Below are 21,632 nucleotides of genomic sequence, written 5' to 3' on the forward strand. Positions count from 1 at the left end.
GTGTCGTGATCGACGTTGTATATCATCCCTTTGCAAGAGTTGTCGGGCGAAATTCCGTATGATGCAATTTCATATGTTGTTGCACCAATTGTAATTTTCGGCATCTTTCTTAGTGCTGAGGCCGTAGCTTCTCAGACAGTGCTCAGAACAAGGATGTTTTGGTCTTCGTCGATGCGTATGTTGAATCCGGTGGTGCCGATTTGTAGATTTTCCTCATTTGTGATGGCGTCTACTAATTTCCTTGGGCTCACCTTGTTGAGCTGCAGGCCCTTTCGTGGACGAACCGCAAACTTGTAATCATCGGCAGGAAGGGGGGTTTGCCGGGGCTTGCGCATCGCCGGTCGACTTTGGCGGAGAACGGGCTTCGGTGGCGTTCGGGATAGTTGTGGCGGGGTCGAGCGTGTCTGCAGCCGACGACGACGGGCACGACTGGTAACATTGATCCAAGGCTCATTGTCTTCTTCGTTCTCCTCAGCGGGCGGAAGAAGTCCTTGCGATTCAAGAATTTCCCTGTCCTCGTCCTCCTGGGCCCCGGTGGACAATCGGTGGGTTTTGTTGGCGTCGGTATTGAGCAGCTCGTTCGCCATCTGCAGCGGTGCAGCGGCCAATGCCTTTGCTATGCCTCGCCACTAGCATAGAGGGATCAGCGGGGCGGCCCAGCTTCAAAACTTGATGTGACCGTAAAATGCAAAATATAGCACTTACACCCTCAAGTTCGGTGTTGACATGCTCTGGCTGACTTCAGACACACGATGATTACGTAGAATATGGATGTCGAGGTGATTTCGCCTAAAACGTATCTTCTGTGAGGAGCAGATGTGGAGCCCATCCGACCCGTCGCCGCACTTCCCAAAAGCAAGACACTCTCGTTCTGGGATTGAGTAATTCTTTTCCGTTACGGATAGGAGGCGGCTAGTGTACGCAATAACACAGTCGCGTCCGCCCTGAACCTGAGCCAAGACGGCACCGATCCCATGGCCGCTGGCATCTGTGCAGAGTTCTGTCGGTGCAGTCGGATTTTTTTTAATTATGGGGTTTTACGTGCCAAAACCACTTTCTGATTATGAGGCACGCCGTAGTTGAGGTCTCCGGAAATTTCGGCCACCTAGGGATCTTTAACGTGCACCTAAATCTAAGTACATGGGTGTTTTCCCATTTCGCCCCCATCGAAATGCGGCCGCCATGGCCGGGATTCGATCCCGCGACCTCGTGTTCAGCAGCCCAACACCATAGCCACTGAGCAACCACGGCGGGTGGTGCAGTCGGATCATAATGCGCTAAAACAGAAGTCGTGAGAGCATCGATAAGCGCCGGAAACACAGCAGGTTGGGGCGAGTTCCATGTAAAAGCAACGTATTTTTTAGGAGAGGTGTAAGAAGACGCGCAATGTAGGCGAAATTACGAATGAAACGTCGGAAATAGAAGCATAGGAACATTAAGCTGCGTACGTATTTAGCCCAAAAACATACAGGGAAATTCTTCACGGCACGAACTGTTTCAGGATCAGGTTGGACACTTGCGACTTTGAAGAGATGGCCAAGTGCGTTTATTTCACCGCGTCCGTAACGGCATTTTGAGGCGTTCAGCTGGAGACCGGCATTGCGGAACACTCCGAGAACTGCGAAGAGGCGCTTTAGATGGCTGTAAAATGTTGGCGAAAAAAAATGACGTCGTCATGGTGGCGCTCTTACACGGATGGTGTACTCGTCCTTGAGCGTGCCGCGTCCACGGAAATGCTTGGCATGCGTGGTTGCTGCGGGAGGTTCGAGTTCACCGAGAAATCCAATAACTTGAAGAGCTTCCAATGCCGATAAACCTAGGAGAGGCATAACAAGGGAATAGACAACGTAAAGGCGCTGAGTGCTGATACTTCCATGCCATCGATGTTGCGCCGAATACGAGCCGGGCGCGCATAGTGACTGGCCCCCAGGGTATGCGAGCGCAGTGTCCACCTTCCCAAGTTGCGCTTGCACCGAAGGAAAGTTGCTTCGAACCACGGACAATTTGGCTTCCGAGTCGACCTTAACCTGCGCGGTGTAGTAGCGAACGGTTACGTCCACAAATGTTACCATAGCGGGTGTACTGAGCAAAAAGCAGGTGAACACTGCTGATAATCACTATAGAATTGCTATAATAATACAACCACGGATTCCGTGCTGTGGACAATCACTGCTCTTTCATTTTCTCCGCAACGTATTGCACCGCCATCTTGAACCTGTAAATATTGTTACGAAGAGGAAGGCTCACGCACAAACGTATATACAACTATTTGCATAGAAAAAGTTACCGGTAAACGCACACGTTGGTACAAACAGCTCCAGTAGACAGTCTGCCATTTACTATTCGTCTCCCTCTTGTGCGCATGAGCCTGTCCAAATGCACCCTAACATAACACCCCCCCCCCCCTCCCCGGGGGGTGTTATGTTATGTTACCCCCACCCCGGGGAGGGGGGGGGGGTTGGAGCACAGACCCGGCGCTTGCTATAATGATAGCGAACAAGATGACCAGCATGGCTTTAAGCAGGACACGTGGACGACGTCATTTCGTATCTAGGATGCCGATGGCGCGTCTTCAACAGGGGCATTTTCGTAGTTTATGTCACTTAATCTTCGTAATACCCGGTATGGCCCGGTAGAGCATGACAGCAGTTTTTCGGACAGGCTGACGGGGCGAATTGGAGTCCACAGAAGAACAAGATTTCAGGTATAGAATAAAGGTTTCTGTGGCGACTGTCGTCGCGACTCTTTTGTGACGTCTGAGCCGCTTTAAGTCAATCATAGGCAATCTGACGAGCCATATGAGACCGACCAACGGCGTCATGAGCGTGGTGTGTGGCGACACCGAAGGTATCAGGGTGTCAAAAGACAGAGTGATATGGCGGCGACCAAACAAGAAGTAGAAAGGCGAGAAACCGGTGGTATCCTGACGTGACGAATTGTATGCTAATGTCACGCAGGGCAAAGTTCTGTCCCAGTCCCGATTGTCAGCTTCTGCCACGCAGGAAAGTTCTGCCGGTCTTCACAAGACGAGCTCCCAGCGGTATTGGGAAGCTGTGCAAATGACTGGTAGATACGACGGCTTTTTCACTTGCTCGAAACGCTTGCACTCCGTGATAACGTCATTAACCGAAGCACATGCAGTTCTTACAAATCAGCAGGTTGAAGGCGTCATCGATGATACCTTTTAAGACATGCCCGACATTGTCAGACTCGATCATTTCAGCATCGGCCGTGCGGCAGAGTGTGAGCACGTATTGTATATAGGCGACGTGACCTTCGGTGGACGTTTGGACTCGTGATGCCAGCTCTTTCTTGGCGATGGCCTTCCGACCTAACGGTTTTTCGAAGAGATCTCGCAGCTTCTGCTTGCAGGTATCCCAGTCACGAAGTTCTGCTTCGTGGTTTTGAAACCACACTCGTGCTGTTCCCGCTACGTAAAAAATGATGTTCGCCAGCATCACTGTGGGATCGCATTAATTGTGGCTGCTCACCCGCTCATACATCTCCAGCCAGTCGTTGACATCGGCACCATCGGTGGCGCAGAAAGTTCCCAGATTTCGCGGACGCGTGAGAACGAGAGTCGACGCAGTCGACACAGGCGTTAGGCACCGTCTCCTGCGACATCGGTGAAATACCGAAGCGGCGGCCACCGCGAAGCTCCGTTCTGAGTCGTTACCCAGAACCTCCACCAAATGTTACGAAGAACATGGCCGACGCACAAACATATATACGACTATAGGCATAGGAAAAAGTTAGTGGTAAACGCGCAGGATTGTACATATGTCACAGCTGCAGTAGACAGTCTACCACTTCCCCTTCGTCTCCCTCTTGCGCGCATGGGCCTGTCCAAATGCCCCGTTAGAATATTTAAATAATGCTGCTGCATTTCTATTGGCCACTTCATCTCAATCCACTGCATCTGTCAAAGAAGGCTTTACATTTGATGCTGTGAATGGTGGCTTGTCACCCTATTCTCCCGATTTTGTTTTCATTTCTTTCTTTGCTATTTCCTCTAATGACGCTATTTTAATGGTCTCGTTGTTATTTTGGTTGTTAAGTTATTTCACTCAATAAATGTACGTCCGTGTTTCCACTCCAATTTATTGAATTTTCTATTTGATAATCACTTTGACGAGCTGATCGCAACTATAAAAAACCCGTAAACCTTACTTTCATGTCTCACTATGCATACCGCATTGGCTGCAGTATAACTTGCAAAAGTACGGAATGAAGCGCAAAGAAAGGCGGCAAATGGCAATGTCCGGCCTCGACGGGAACTATGCTTGTTTGAAAACAATAAACGGGCACGAGAACTCACAGCGTTTCATGGCTTGCAGCACCAGAGGCGCCAGAACAATGCAGGAGCGGTCCGTGGGTGCGCGTCCCGTTGCCGGAAATATAAAAGTATTGCTCGAGCGTCGGACGAACCGGTGGACTCGTGTGCTTCTCTTTTCTTACTCTAAAAGAAGATATCTTGTAGATAGTTCACTGTTGAAAGCCATAACAATCGCTGACGGCGAGGCCGAATAAACGCAGCGTTGCACAAGCTGTGCTGCATACTGAGCCTGTCAGAAAAGTCTGAAGTATAGCGTTATTATACAATGACAGGAACAGGGTTCACTTTATTTTTATGGCTGTTCAAACTTTTTATGGTTTCAAAACGACCACGTGGCGCCTTCGCCCACAAACTAAGACGCCGTGGGCAAATTTCGAACGAAGTCTCGACGGTTCTAAACGCCCATGTTTAAGCGACGACACACGGTATCAGAACAGACAGTACTCGACCAGAAGCGTCAGTTAACTTCCACCTTGCGGCCGTCATAGATACAACTATATACCTATAGAAATTGTTACATTTCATGTTTGTGGAATACCCAAGTAAAGGTGCCGCAAAGCAAATAGGTAAGAAACAACGTGCATTCACTTTCCTTAGTGATTCGTGATTGGCATGAACAAAGAAGCCAGCGTTGAATAACTGTATTGTCGTAATTACAAATGCCTTTTAAGTCTTATATCCAATCTGTGGGCCTTAGTTACTTCAGCCGTCTTACTATCCTACATGTCAGGCTCGTTCACTTGTTCTAAGCTTGAGAATACCACTGCAATTTTCACCTTATAGCTCACAAATCGCCGTTGCTGAAGTGCAGCAGCCAACATATCTGAAGCCGGGCACTGCATTTGACTTTATTGGAGGGCGACATGACCATCGAGTGAAGCATGTTTAATTGAATACTGGGTTCCTTCCGGATTAATTTTAACCAGCAAGATATCCTTAACGCACCCTCAACGCACGGAGTGATGCTTCTGGAAGTGGACTTGCTTTCTCAGCAGAGTCGAAGCAATACTAAGTAGCGATAACCTCTCGGGCTGTTTTTACTGCGCTAGAAATTTCATGGACACTGCAGGCAGATTTCTGCTGTCGCCGTCACGTTCCGTATAAAGTCCAAGGGCCATAACGCCGGCGCCACACGCCCTACGGTGTATGTGGGAGTGAAAGAGTGCGAGGGGAGCCGACGATGGCGGCTCAATGACGCCCGCACGAAACGGAGGAAAGCGAGGAGGACGCGAGCCGTCTTCCGTCGCGCGCGAGGCACCCAACGTTACCAGCCACCTGGGGAAGAGAAGGGGGCGGCATTCTATTCCGGTTGAACCTGCGTGTGTGGCGGCTGCGCGTGGTGGCGCGGCCGTACCTTGAGAGCGAACCGCGTTCGGAGCACAGTCTAGGTACGCCGACAGCTTTTAGCGTTCTGCGTGCTGCGTGTTCTTGGCGCTCAGTTTGCGTTATATCCACAGACAGCAAAAAGCCCACTTCGCTCGCTGCTGCGCTTCTTCACGCCAAGGTTTTAACAGCGAGTGTCTGCGGTCATTGGGTGTGATTTGTTCATGTTTTCTGTGCGCATTGACACCATGCTAGACAATTTAATTAGCAATCGAATGTTTACGTGTTGATACGGTGGATAAAAGTGCTATCATTACTTCGTATGGCTGTGTGCTAATTTGCTATCGAAATCAATGCTTCGCTTTTCGGGCGAAATTTTTTTTGCTTGCTTCTTATCTTTAGAGATTGATTCGCTGATGCTGTTGGACGATGACTGCGTCTATAGTGCAGCACTCATTCTTCTTCCCATTCATACAGAGCTAACTTTACCAACAGCTACTACTAATTGACATTGAGCATAATTGAAAGTACCATTTGACAACGCGGATTTATCAAAAAGAAAGAGAAAGCGAAACAGCAAGTAAACGGAAGAGATGGAAGTAAAAAATTGTTGGTGGCACTTACAAGATTTATGTAGATGTAATCAGGAGAAAAAAGTAAGCGGTAGCACTGTTGGTATTAAATTGCTTTTTGAAGCTGAGAACGTCCGTGACTTTTCAATGACATTCTGTCCCAGAAGGTCATAGAAAAGCAAACACACTGAACGACTTAGTACACTGCAAAATAGGACGCGAATATATCCATTCAGTCTTAACTCATGGGAACAAACAAATTCGTGAGGCTCAGGAGTTCAGAGCCGAGCTTGGTCAACGTTTGAGATAAACAAGGAGTCTCAATAGGAAAGAAGCACAGAACGTATGGGCATGAGGTAATCAAAAACATAAGTTTAACTTTACAATATTGAAATAGAAAGATAGGCTGAATTCAAATAAAATAAATGTTGTTTACTTCACGCAGATGAGGTCTCTATTTATTTTTAATGCGAACCTTTAATGTGAAACCTCAATTATGTAAAAAAGACTGTTTGGATCGATAGCTGCAAAGACTAGTGACTGGTCGAATAGAAAAATTTCAAGCAATTCAGGCGCAGAGCGTGAAGGCCTGAAGAACAATTGAGATGTAGTAAAATATATTATACAACTGTAGTAGAACAAGTTTGCGAAATGCACACAACCAATCCAAGAGTAAAATACGATACAAAAAGAAAAGTCACATAGGAGTTTCAGACAGAGTTTCATTACACTTGTAATGCAGTTTAGAGATCATCTTAAAATTTCAGGCTAGTTGGTATATTCGGGCAGGTTAAAATTGCAATTGGATGCTTGCCTTGTACTATATTTGTACAAAGCAAGCATCTATATAATTGTAGCCACCACGCAATAAAAATCGAATGACGAAAACAATAAGGATCTCATTCATGAATAACGGTTGCATGTGGAGTAGAGAGTCGTATATCAACACGGTTTTATAGGGTGACTCGTGACTTGTCGTTTATTGAAGTGCAGATGACATTGAACGAACGACTGTGGAGAAGGGGCTAACAAATCGAACGATCAAGACGGAGAGATGGGAAACTTGCTCACCACGCCTTCGGGCCGTTCACTTCTTTGTTTATCCTCGCACGGTTAAGTCGAGAAAGAAGCCGCAGCGCCACTGAATTGATTTGGTCGTGCACCAGTCTCTATAAAGGAGTACTCTTGGAGTTGTGCGCTGACAACGGTTTCATCATATTTAGGTGCAGAGCCAAGTAGTTGGAGTTCGAAGGCTATTGTACGTTATTTTTAGTGTGGTTATTGAGATAAAAAATAAAGGTACCCCTGGCAGCCTGCTCTGTAGTCCTTTAACGCACCTTTAATGGTAATGCTTCTGTCTTTGCTTTTTTCATCTCTCCCATTTCTTTCAAACTCGCTGCCACCAAACGCGCTCGACACTTAATCTGAACATTCCCACCATCAAAGTGAAATAACGTAAACTATAACTTCATGGTACCCGCTGTATTTTGTTCACCCCTCTTGAACAACGCGCACTCGTTTGTGATAGCGATAAGGGGCTATCCACGCGAGGGAACCATCACTGCTATCAGGAACTGTCACCCGTAGCGTGGATGTATTCTCGTGTCAACAACAAGAAGGTAAAATCGATGTACTGTAGTTATCGTGAAAACGTCAAACGATGGAGCAACTTAAGTTTCGCTGCTTCACTTTTGAGAGCAATAAAAAGAAAATAAAGTCCAAAATTTTGCGTTCCAACAAAGTGTCCGATTATGAGGCACGTTCTTGTGGGGGACTGCGGAATAATTTCGACCACGTGGGCTTCTTTAACGTGCACCCGGCACACGTTCTTGTTTTTTTGCGTTTTTCTCCCATTGAATTGCGGCTTCCACGATCGGAACCTCGCGAATAGCAGCGCCACGCAAAAGCCGCTCAGCCACCGCGGCTGGTGAGAGCCGCATCGCGGTTGTGGAGGCGCCAGACGCCATTCGCATCTCTCTGTGGGGATCTTCGCTCAACGCTGGAAAGTTAATGACAGAAAGAAGCGCGTTTTTATTGTAGTAAAGACGTTACAAGAGTTCGTTTTAACATACAACCTTTGAAGGCTCGCAAGGACAGTCAGACTAATTGGGAATAACGTAAGAACAACGTATCATAAGAAACCAACACTGACACGAAGGACAACATAGGGGAAAATTACGTGTATTTGCTGAATGAATTAAATAAATTTTAAATTAATGAAAATGAAAGTGGATGAAAAAAAAAACAGCTTGCCGCAGGTGGGAAACGATCCCACGTCTTCACATAGTATTAATAGTAATATAAGATGCAATGCAGCTGCGTGTACTACACTGTGTCACTTTTACCTTCTCAAAGAGGCCTGAATATTTTTTAAATTAGATTGAGTTGTCGTTATTATTTTCACTAACAGTGCGGTCTTCAATGTTAAACGCTATGCCACGGATCAAATGCAACATAGCATTGGAGCCATTATTCACCAGAACACAGTAACGAATACGCTGACAGTTTAACGCTTCAGCAGATCATAGTTGACAATGTGATATTTATATTTTGACCGTCATTTTAGCATAAAATTATTCGACACTATACCATGTGCTTCCCGTATCTTGTGCCAAAGTCAAAAAAAGATATATGCAACTGCTGCACGACTACAGAAAGCTGGATGGGAGATGTTTCAGGATGTTGTCAAATTTCCTCGATAACACTTTTGCCGTGGATATTGTATTTGACAAGTGCGATTATTACTAATTAATAATTATGGTACGAGACGAAATACAAGAAATATTCCGACTTCCTCGAAGCGACGGCGAACAACATTACCGTGGTTCTGTCCAGCTATGTGGCACTTGCAGCTGGCATCTTCACAATGACAATGTTCAGAAACTGGGCCACGGGTCGTTTAGGCTCAAGGGCCGAAGGGCCGAACAAGGCTGGGCCACGTACGGACCGAGCCGGGCCGGGTACGGGCCATATATAAGCATACCAGGTTGGGCTCGGGCGGGCCGGCCAATTGAAGTTTAGGGCTCAGACTGGGGCCAGAAGCAGTGGCCAGCAATGCCATAGACTGTGTCCACACTTAACTAAATGTCATAATTCAAATAAGTAAGCACAAAGCCGGAGCTGGGCAATCACTTATCATCTGTCCAGTTTCCCCTGCATGGTATACACATGTATTTATAACCCAGCCCTAGGGGCGGTCTGGCATTGGGTTACATAATGCACAATAAAATGTGGGGACGCAGGAACAGTCCCTGCAGTAGCTTAGTTGGCATGGGTCGGCTACCACCTGACGTATGTTGTCTTTTCTTTGACTATTGATTGAATTATGAACGAAAGTGTTAACGATAATGAATTAGTATTGTATGCATGTTTTTTTCTTGAATTTATTCTTTGTCGACTTAATACGGTGCGTACCCATGATGATGATGATGATGAATGCTTTTTTATGACTTACGGTTCACAACACAGTTACACATGCAGTACCTATAAGCAGTATTTGTTGCGTGCGAGGCTGGGTAGTCGGCAGGTCACCAGAACACACGTAGTGAACGGGTTGATAATACATATAACAATATTATAAAGCAATGCCAATGAAAAAAACTTGTAGAATACAATACATTCGTGCGTATGCTTTTAAAGTTCTTTGGTATACTCCCTCTCATATTAGGCGGACATCAGGTCTAGGACTAATATGGATAGGGATAATTCCACTGGAGTCAACCTGTATGCTAAGTATTCACTTATACACATAGAATCTGAGTTGAAAGCGACGCTGTTTAGGCGATTTCCAAGACCATTTTCTTGCGGCGGTGACGGCCGACCGCTGCGTGGAGTGGTGTGCTCGTTAATTAATGTCACTCAAAGAAGAGCCGGCAGTGCAGCCTGAATAAGATCCTTCAATATGTTTTGAAATGAAATTATCGAGAATTTACAATGAACGTTACCTTGCGTACACTTTCCTCGAATATCTGCGTGTTTATCTTAGGCGCGGGTATATCTTTAAGCCAGCTTTATTAAGTTATGTGTCTCGCGTCGCGTTTAACCAGCTGCAATTTGGAGGTCAGCTAGGAGGCTCCAAAATCGACATTGTGATTGTACCATGCCTTTTGGCCGTGCCAGCGGGCGCAGCAGTCAGGCTCATCTTACGTTATGGTTCTGTAAATTGCAGGCTCCTCTCACAGGACATACCACCATATCTAACTCGCACATGCTTTCTGTGAGCTATGTGTCGCATCGTAACCAAAGTTTTATGTCCCTTATGGCGGTTAGCGATACACCTCGGCGCCATGTATGTCTTGCGGGGCCAACTGCCCCACGGCCATGGCGCAGTTTTCAAAAGAACATAATGGTATGCATGTTGCTTTTCGCGGGAAAGTTATAGATTTTTCGCGGGGTTTAATTACATTCAATTTCTTTATTTGACATCGATTTCAGGGCGCCAGACGCACGAAGAAAAAATGCGGCTTGACGAGGGTCTGCACACCTTGACATGGTATCTACCTTTTCAGATAGAGCTTAAGTATACATAAAAATAATAAAAAAAAGACCGCTAAGAATGGCCCAACCAGATAGCTCGTTCGATAGGCGCGCCATTTAATCTCCATAGAAAACTGCTGCGTGCCGTATAGCTGAGCTTGGCCTTGTTGGAAATAATCCAGCGTAGCCTTGATCGATGTTTAGTGCCACGTAATGAAATCACTGCAAACACTGACACTTGCATTCCACGGTATAAATGTAAAGCAACCAAAAGGGAGTGCGCTGGTGAATAAAATTAACGCTCATTAAGCCGTCCCACATTTCATCGGGTTCCAGACGGCATTCACATAAACAACATAAACAGAGTACTCGACCATTAGCACAGTTGCAAGAACCACTGCGGAAGAAGCGACATATTACGTCACTGAACGCAAAAGCGACTGAAAAAAGAAAGTAGACGAGAACGGACACCACAGCATTGTGTCGCCCCTGGAGACAGAAGGCGACACAATGCACAATTTATAGCCCTCCATTGTGACGCCATTCATTTCACCGATCGTATGTTTCGCATGAGCATGCAGCGTTGCGTTAAGCTTTGTAGATACCTATGTAGTCCATACATGCGTCTGCAGAAGAACTGCACATGTGTTATTCCCATATCAAGAAAGAAGCAGCAGTTTGTCAAAGTAATTCACAGAAATTACCTTCATATTCACCAGCGTATCATAAATTCTACCTGCAGTTTCTTTTTCTAGTACTGAACGCATACTTAAAAATATATTTCAGGGAACATACATTTTCGTGAGTGACATAATGGATGTTTAATTTTCATCAACTGGTCCTTTGTCCTGCGTGATGGTAATCGCGCTGCTATCGCACGTAACAAATCGGTTGCAATTGGTTCTGAACTGCGTTTGACGTCCACTTCACGACCTACGTGAATGGACCTTTCCTACTGATCTCTGCTGCGACAAAACATAAGCGGCCTGGAGCTTGGTTGAGCTGCACGACTTGTCTTCTGCAACGAATATGGTTTCACCTGTGGCGAACACAAGCCGCAGAAAAGCTCTCGTGGACTGCGAGGATCCTTTCCTTGTAGCGGCATCGGGGCAGTGATCACGTCCGTCTTACAAGATTATTCTGTGAACCGCAAGTTTGTTTTCTACTCGTTTCTTTGTTAGATACACCTTATGTGTCACTAAAGAGTGCTCCCCTACTGCGTTGATTCTTTTAGTGTTTGTTTGTTTCTGTTCTGGAACATTTTATTTCCTTCGCGTGCGCTATCAGTGACGACTTGTAATGGCTGAGCTTGCCGTTGCAGATCTAGAACCAGCATTTGAAGAAAACATCAATTGCAAGAAGGACTACGCCGATAAAATTCGCGCTATAAAACAAAGTATGATCTCCTAAAGTCAGAAGCATGACGTCAAGCCGAAATTAAGAACCCGCGTCAGTATAATGAGACTTCTAGCGTTAATACTAGCGTTATTTGTGTCTTTCCACGGTTGTAAGCTATCAGGCGTCAAACAGTTACGCGCCGGAAAACGACACGCAAGTAAGGAACGAGTGCAGAAGACATTCTAGCAACAAAGCTTCCCTGTAAAAAAGGGAAAGAGTGAGGCAAAAAGGAAATAGCAGTTGTCCCCCTCCCTATTGAGTAAGTCGACACAGAGGCCTCGCGCAAATTTTTTATGCATCAATTTTTCTCGATTTACAGCCAGCAAGGCACATCTGTCGACACGTAGTGCTCGAGTGCGTCCATTACGAGCGTGACTCAGCCTTCGCTCAAGCTCTGGGCGAACGACTTCTCTGGTCTATTGCTCGTACATACGTGCAATGAGCCATGCCTGGCTTGAGCGCTTGAGTAACGCTCCTGACGCTTACCTCCTGTAGGTGTAGCAATGCCATTTCTCATACTGTACAATTTTCTTTTAGATGCAGCTCTCCATCACGCAGCAAGGAGCTGCTTGTTCTGCTGTTTGTTCATATTGCTTTGCGCCCTACGTTATGCTGAAAACTAGAGCGCGGAAGTTGGCTTTCGTAATTTTATCTGTACTGGTAGGCAGTAGAGTACCTACGGGTTGGCACACTGAGCACGTCCCTGCCCCCCTCGAAATTTTTCCGTTTGCCTTCTCAGTTCGCTCTCCCTTTTCCGCCCATCCCGTTCCCGGTCATGTAGGTCGTCCTATCTCGCCCCCCCCCCCAAAAAAAAAAAAAAAAAAAATTCTGGCTACACCACTGCTGGCAGCTATCCAAAAACGAGCAAATCAAAATAGAAATAAATTTTGAAAGATGCAGATGCTTGTTTCTTCTCAACTTGGCTGACGGATAAGGCCGATACATTTCTTAAATGTGCGTATGCAAATTACTCAATTTAGCCCGTCGAATCGGAAAGTGCCTTCGAAACGCGCACAATAAGCTGCCACTTGACACGTAAAAGATCACATCAGTGTTATCAGCCTGCCATTCTATGTCATGCTATAGCAGTGCCCTCGGCTATCTAGATACCACAGCCACTGCTTCTGAAGGCCACGGAATCAAGCAGAGAAAGCCCCTTAAGTCATGCTTATCAGCACATATGTTGCAGCGATTTCGTTCCTCTACTATCTCCATGACACCGTCTTTCTGTTGCAATGCAATGCAGAGTTACGAAACACTCACACTGAGAGAAGTAGGATGAATATGGTGACTTTTCCTCACATACTCTACCAACTAGATCAGCAGCAAGCAGTTGCCGTTGTTTCCTGTCCTGGTCTCAATTCAAATTGTTGTAAGTCCTTTTCCACCCTTACGAGTATATTCCCGCAACAAGTAGTGATATGCACTAGAGCTACATGGACGCGCTCTTTTAGCAAGGTGTTTTTGGACTGGTACAGTTTATGTGGGTCCTTTGAATATCTTGTAACTTAAACCTTATTCACATGGCAACGAATCTAATTTTATCACATAAAGAAACATTATTAAAATCTATTAACTTGCTCTTGTGTCCTCGGAGCAGATAGTAAAGCTGCACTCCCAAACCTTTAGCACAAGAAACGCCTTCAGCATGGTCTTTTCTCTTTTTGAGGCTAAGGCACATCAGCTATGTGGAACTTCCATTTGTAATTGAAATGGTTTACACGCATTTCATAGATAGCTGTCACGTCCTTTCCGAACCATTTTTAGAAATGTCGTCCTTGTATTTAAATATGGCGTTCGTTCTACATGAAAATTATTACAAACAGAAAAAAAGATTGGGAAGAGTGGTGACAGTAGGCAGTGAAATTTTTAAAAAGTGTTTTGGATGGCAATCTAGTCGAGAGCGTTGAAACAAAGGTAAAAGAAGTCTTTCGATATGCTGGCGATATTTTGTGGTTTTGACACAGATAATTATTGACGAGAGTTTGTGAACATATTGAACGCGTTACAAGAAAATGCGTGGGGGATAAACTTCACACTTGAATTGCGTCCTCATCCCAGCCACGGCTGCCGCATTTCGACGGGGCTGAAATGCGAAAATACTAATGCATTTAGATTTAGGTGCATGTCAAAGATTTAGGTGCATGTCCTGGTGGCTTGCTCAAATTGGATTCCGTTCTTACTTGGGAACTGAAGACGGACTTTCTATGTTACCAGACGATGTTTTACAGGTTTCTCCACACAGTCACGCTGTGCGCAAGGTAGTAGCAACAGACATAACGAAAGCTTATGACAATATAGACCATGAAATCATTATATCCAACCTCATCGACCTGGGACTTCCACCGCGGGTGATAAGATTCATCTACTCATTCCTTCCGAATCGCACACTTGCGATTAGAGTAGATGGAAGTCAAGAAGGATACTTCACATCGAACAGAAGAGTCCCACAAGGTTCGGTTCTGGCTCCTCTTCTCTTCAACGTTGCTCTAATACCTCTAGCCTGGCAACTACATCGGATTCCAGATGTGAGGTTCTTAATCTATGCGGATGACGTCACTTTTTGGTCCGTGCATAAAGATATATCTAGACAAACTCAACAGTTTCAAGAAGCCCTTGATGTGCTGAACAACTACGCTCGGAAAGCAGGGTTGGACATTTCCGCCCAAAAATCAAGCTATGTTGTGGTGGCCAACAAGAAAGGACGCACAAGAATCACGCAACACCCCTTTACATTTAGACTCGGCGCAGTGACAATTCCTGAGGCTTCTGAGGTCCGCATACTGGGTCTCGATATTCACCAATCCGGCAGTGGTGCACACTGGCTCCGTAAAACCAGACAGAGTTCGACAAAAACACTTCACCTTATTCGTCGCATTGCAGCAAAAGCAGCTGGAGCTCGTACTGACGTAGCTCGACGGTTGGTGCGTGCAGTCTTGCAGCCACGAATTTTATATGAAGCACAATTTCAACGGCTGACTTTGGCACAGCTGGCACAGTTGGAGACGATTAATCGCGATGCTATGCGCACAATCACAGCACTGCCCCGCATCACTCCGATACCAACCTTACAGGAACATGCCCAGCTCAACACAACTGCAGAGCTAACTTTGCAACGTGAAAAAGCACGTGAAATAAAAAAGCAACTTATTCCGGCTGTCGCTGCGTTGCAGGCTCATTTTCACGGCGGCTCTCGGATTGACAATCAGCCCTATTCAATGCCTCCCTGGGAATTCACCAGCATCACAACTAATAAGCCAACGAAGTTACGACGCAGCGATACAACAGGTATTATTGACAAACACAATATCGTCGATGCATCATGGCGGGCGCCAAATAAGCGCCGTTGATTGTCCTGCGACTCCACAAGTCGACGTCTGGCAATATGGCGGGATTCTTGAGCTTTGAGTATGGCTTCACGGGCGTATTCGGACGTGGAATTGAGGCTAGCAGGCAGGATGGTGTCAAAACGTAGCGTAGGGTCACGGCCAAACAAGAGGAAGAATGGAGAGAAGCCGGCGGTATCATGGCGAGACGAATTATAGGCGAAAGTAACGAACGGCAGCGCAACGTCCCAGTCACGATAGTCAGTGGAGACATACAGGGACAGCATGACAGTAAGGGTGCGGTTAAGGCACTCGGTTAGACCGTTCGTTTGTGGATGGTAAGCAGTAGCAAGTTTGTGTTTAGTCGCGCACGAGTGCAGAATGTCGTTGACAACTTTAGACAGAAAGTAGCCGCCGCGGTCGGTGAGGAGCTGTCGAGGGGCGCCGTGGTGAAGGATGACGTTCTCTAGGAGGAAGTCGGCGACATCGGTTGCACAGCTTGTCGGAAGAACCCGTGTGATAGCATATCGGGTGGCGTAGTCTGTTTCTACAGCAATCCACTTGTTTCCCGAATCAGACGTAGGAAAAGGGCCTATAAGATCAACACCTACACGGAAGAATGGTTCTGATGGTACGTCAAGTGGCTGAAAGCGACCAGCAGAGAGTGTGGTCGGCTTTTTGCGTCGTTTACAAAGGTCACACGCAGCGACATAACGGCAGACATCACGGTATAGACCAGGCCAATAAAAGCGCCTACGAACGCGGTCATAGGTCCGTTGACATGCCAAAGTGACCGGCAGTTAGCACATCATTAAGCTGGGCGAGAATAGTCTGACTCAGATGCTCATGCACAACGAAGAGTCGGGCAGGGCTGTCCGGGCGTACGTTAGAGCGGTACAATATACTATCTTGGAGTTCAAACATGCCAAGGGAAGGATCGGGCGTCATTGAAGTGAGCCGTTGAATAAGGTCTTGTAAAGAGGCGTCCCGACGTTGTTCGGCTCCAATATCGCGAAAAGCAGCCAGAGAGAGAACGGTGACAGGTATGCCGGCCGCAGAAACGTCAGGAGGGTCGACAGGAAGGCGCGGCAAGCAGTCCGCATCTTGATGTAACCGGCCGGTCTTGTATACAACTGAATAGTTATATTCTTGAAGGCGCAGAGCGCAGCGGCCAAGGCACCCTGGATGATCTTTGAGGGACGAAAGCCAACACAGAGCGTGGTGATCAGTGATGACTGTGAATTGGCGGCCGTACAAATAGCGGTGGAATTTACCCACTGCCCAAACGAGAGCCAGACATTGGCGTTCGGTGATGGAATAATTGCGCTCAGCAGAGGAAAGAAGGCGGCTGGCGTAGGCAATAGCACGTTCTCGCCCTTGTTTCTGTGCCAAGATAGCACCAATACCGTGGCCACTGGCATCGGTACGGACTTCTGTTGTAGCAGACGCATCAAAGTGAGCGAGAATGGGCGGGGACGTAAGCAGCCCAATCAGCTCGGTGAAAGCACCAGCTTGCTCAGGGCCCCAAATGAATGCGGCGTCTTTCTTGAGGAGCTGATTGAGAGGACACGCAACGTTCGCAAAATTGCGGACAAACCGACGGAAGTAGGAGCAAAGGCCCAAGAAGCTGCGAACATCCTTGACACATGTTGGCACGGGAAAGTCTTTCACTGCCCGTATCTTACCGGGATCAGGGCGTACACCATGGGTTGGGGTTGTGATAGGAGATGCGGCTTCTATGATGATATGTAGGACGTCGGATGATATGTAGGACGTCATCAGAGCGATCGGGCGCGGGCGGACTGCGGAGGTCTTCGCAGGTGGACGTAGCAGCCGTGCTGGGAAAGCGGGAAATGGCTGGGCAATGCGGCGACCCTTGGCTTCTTCAAACCACCGGCATTCGGTAATAATGGCTTGCACAGTGGAAGAATTCTTCAAAACAAGGAGGTGGAAGGCAGCATCTGCTGTGCCCTTAATGACGTGTGCAACTTTATCAGGTTCGGACATCTTCGGATCCACTTTGTGGCACAGAGCGAGCACGTCCTGGATGTACGTGAGGTAGGATTCAGTGCACGTCTGGACACGCGAAGCGAGGTCTTTTTGGGCGGCGCGCTGTCGTCCAACAGGCTTGCCAAACAAATCTTTCAGCTTCTGTTTACAAATGTCCCAGCTAGTAAGTTCCTCCTCGTGGGTCTGAAACCATACGCGTGCCGTGCCCGCGAGGTAAAATATGAAATTAGCGAGCATGATGGTCTGATCCCAGTGGATGCTGGAGCTCACCTACTCATATAGTTGAAGCCAGTCTTCAACATCAGTGTCGTCGGTGACAGAAAAGTTTCCTGGGTCGCGGGGTTGTGCAAGAATGACGGTGGGCGAGGGTGCCGACGGGCCCGAAGCATCCTCGCCTTGTGCTGGCATTATAGATGCAGCCAAGAAGCGCTCGCTCCGGAAATCCGTCTTGATAATGATCCCGCAACCTCCACCAAAAATGTTACGGGGTTAAAAACAGTCAGACGTATATTTACAGGATATTTACAATAATCGTAGTGGCTGACAAGATGGTAGACACAGCGCGAAGTCCAGAGTGTCGTCTTCTTCCGATATCTTCTTCTTCAGCGTGTCGCAATATATATATGCATACATACATAGAAAGCTCTACCACGTGACCGGCCTCACACACATACACATTTGCCACTTTGGCACTCCTAATGCTAACGCATCAAAATTTCCGTATGCGGCAAGGGTTTGAACTTGGAGCTAGCAAATTGGCAGCACAGGGTTTTACCCTTCAATCTCTCGTTTCTTTATTTCACGGTACTTACATCAGGCACAAAGGACTCGTGCAGGATGCATAAACAGGTAAACGAGGTAATGAGTGTCTTCCACCAACAGGGCGACACAGACACATAGACAGATCATCATAGGGACGAAACGTGCTTTTCCGATGCTGCAGCACTAATCATACCGATCCTAGATAGCCCTATCCCGCCGCTATCTATGATTGACTGATGCCCACTCAACGTGTGTACTTCATACAGCTGGCGTTCGCGCGTTGACGATGTTCTACCACGTCGCCTTACCAGTCGAGGATGCATTCCTAGGTTTCTCCTGCATGTAATGATGTTGATTGAGCGCGGCTTGTTTATCTTCATTAGGCTTCTTGTTCCAGCGCTCGGCTTCTCATGTTAATAGATGGCGCTCACTCACGTCATCTTTTTTTCTTCCAGCATAGCGCTAGGCCTGGTAATGGGGTAGCCGAAATATAAAATCGAAAAAAAAAACCGCGCGAACCCCCCAGCAAGGAGCTAAAAGGTTGTTTTACTAGAGACCAGCCACAACGCTCGGTTAGGCGAGACCAAGAGTGAAAGCCGAGCCTTTCCACTTCACCGCTAGGAGGCGCAACTTCCACAAACAAATGCGACCAACACTTTTCCTTCTCGATGTGAAACTACCTGCTCGCGCATGTCCACTCGATCAAAAACTGAACGAAACATTATAAAGCTTACTGTGCATTGTAGTTCGCCAACTATCTACGTTTTTTGCGCTGTGAGGGAAATTCCATTTCACAGATTCGTGTTGTAGCCCTCCGGTCCTCCCATATCAAGATCGAAGTTCCGAACCAGTAAAAAAATGTGCATTGAGACGCTCAGTATTGTTTTCTGATGCAAAAATAAGCCGCTTTATGCGTGAAAAATTGAGCCACCAAAGTATCTTCAAAAAAGGAACAATCACAAACAAAACACGACGAACGATTCGTTTTCAAGAAACATCAAATTTGACAGGCACCGGAACTTCCTAGAGCCCTGTTTCATTTCATTCTAACTATACAAAGACCAAAGAAATGAGACCCGAAGAATATTATATATATATATATATATATATATATATATATATATATATATGATGACTGCGCCGGGAATGGAATAGTTATGCACCCATCGTCAACAAAGGAAAAAATCGAACCTCCAATGCTTCCCAATATGGCAGCTCCTTACATGAAAATTTTCCTCCTTCCTTGTGAAATCTGCATTTTGTTACTTTTTAGCTGTTAAAACTTATTACGACCCTTTTTCCCGTGTGCATCTTCGGAAGGCCTTTTTTTTGCATTTCGGAGTGAGAAGTTCGAGAATTAGAAATCGCAGAGCAAGCGTGACTTGGCGGCAGTCATTGCTGCGAGACGGCTGCGGGAAGTAGTGCGATCGCGTCGATCGTTCTTCGTCCATGGGCGACGAGCGGATCGCTTGCTTCGTGGCGCGCATCCACCCGTCCTCGCGCCCGTTCAGCCCGGCGCCGAGCAGCGGTGCGAAGGGCGGAACCTTTGCGGAAGGCCTGCACAGAGGGGCGTCGCAAAGCTCGACGTCTCTTGAAAGTGGTCGTTTCCGGCGCCCTTGTAAACCAGTGGCAGGTGCGGTCTAATTTTAGCGCTTGAATGGAGCTAGTAGACAGACGAAATCATTTTCCTTCTTCGTTGATATTGCAATTACTCGAGCTATTGGCTTTCTGTTTCCAAGTCCTTTATAAAACAGCATTTTGTTAGTATAACCGGGCCGGAGAATTAAGGCAATGAACGTAAAAGCCATAATGAAAGAGATCAGGGCAGATATGCTGCTCTAAATGGCTTCCGCGCCTTTAAGGGGTTGAAGTTGAGCTGCCGGAATGACTACAGCAAAAAAGGCAACGCCGACCGAAGAGGGGATATGTAATGCAGAATTTGTGGCCACGCCACAAACCACGTTTTTCTCGCGTTCTAAACTCTTCTCAGCATTGTGCATAAATTTGACGATATTGTACCTTTTGTCAAATAAGTTTCAGAGCTCATTCCTTAACTTTTTATTGTAATACCGAGCCTCATAAATAAAGCAAAACCAGCATCATTTCATTTTCTTATATCGGCGCAGATTCCAACGTACTAAGAGGAGAGGGCTGGAGTCTCGACATCATAACTATCATCGTGGAGCCGAGCTATTGACTGGTACGCCTAACAAGCAGAGGCTGAAGATGAAGAAGGCGCAGGAAGCAGCTGCATTTGCAACTAACTTCCATTACAAGAGAGAAAAATAGGTTGGGTGAACCAAAAGCGCAGTATATATATATATATATATATATATATATATATATATATATATATATATAAAGTAAGAAGAATTCATTATCACTTACAATACATTTTGTTCTTCCTCGGAACTTGATACCCTGAACAAAGTATAGAGTAATTATTAGAAAACGGCTGGTGCATTCTCCAAACTTCGTTTGGATGGACCAAGTGTTTACAAAGTAGCCTGTAGATAGAGCAATGTCTGTAGGCTTCTATAACAGCTGAGACTGAAGTCAAGTTTATTTACAACATACACAGTACCGTGCTGAAAGCCACCTTGGCAAAAAAGCTGTAAGAGTAGAACTCGACGATGCCAGAGGGCCAACCAGGCAATAACATCAGTGAGTGTATAGTGCAACAACAGGTGCAGGCAAATTTTAGCTTCCTTTAATACAATTAAGCAGATCAGAGATTTCTGGTACATATGCCCTTATCTGAATGTGAACACAACTACTTACATGTACATATTAAGCGCACATTCCAACACGTAGGTATGGACAGCGGTTTACCGTAATGGTCCAATTTGCAAATGAAACAAATACTGACACGTCGTCGAAATGTAGCATAGCAAAAAGAAAGCGTGCGCATCAGCGCAACATGCATGCGACCGCAACGAGGCCGGCACCAGCCAGTGCGCTCGTGCTCCCTCATTAGCGCAGGTGAGCGTGCCCTCCTTTCCGCCTCATCGGAACGCGGCCCACACCGCTGCCACTTAGCACATCAGGGCGGGGCGTCAACTCCGTCGCGTGCGCAGCGGCCCATGCACCTCTGCGAACGACAGCACTTGTGCAAAATTACGGTTAACAATAAAAGTACAAAGGACACTTATTGGGAGCTGGCATGTTGACTTATTAAGAGTTGACGCTTCTTGAGCTTCCGTTTTCAAACGCGTCTAAAAATATTAGAATTAACCAGGTTTGCCACCTTCCACTTAACAAAAATTTTAACTGCACCAAGAACCAGAGAGGGAGAGCATGACACACGGACATGCGCAGTCTTCAATAAACCTAATCGTACTGTTTTTCAGCTAAACTGAAGTATCGCTGATACAGTCAAATCCCTTCTTTCTTATATGGCACGCCTCGAGTATCTCCCTGGCTCAGCTA

At 46.6% G+C, this 21,632-nt stretch overlaps 1 protein-coding gene across 2 annotated transcripts in view; it reads right to left on the bottom strand.

The window, feature by feature from the left end:
- The window catches only part of LOC126538488 (FMRFamide receptor-like), a 1,022,731-nt gene that overhangs the window by 650,939 nt on the left and 350,160 nt on the right, over nucleotides 1-21,632 (bottom strand). The window lies entirely within an intron of this gene.

The sequence above is a fragment of the Dermacentor andersoni genome, chromosome 4, assembly GCF_023375885.2.
Source record: "Dermacentor andersoni chromosome 4, qqDerAnde1_hic_scaffold, whole genome shotgun sequence".
Classification (NCBI taxonomy): domain Eukaryota; kingdom Metazoa; phylum Arthropoda; class Arachnida; order Ixodida; family Ixodidae; genus Dermacentor; species Dermacentor andersoni.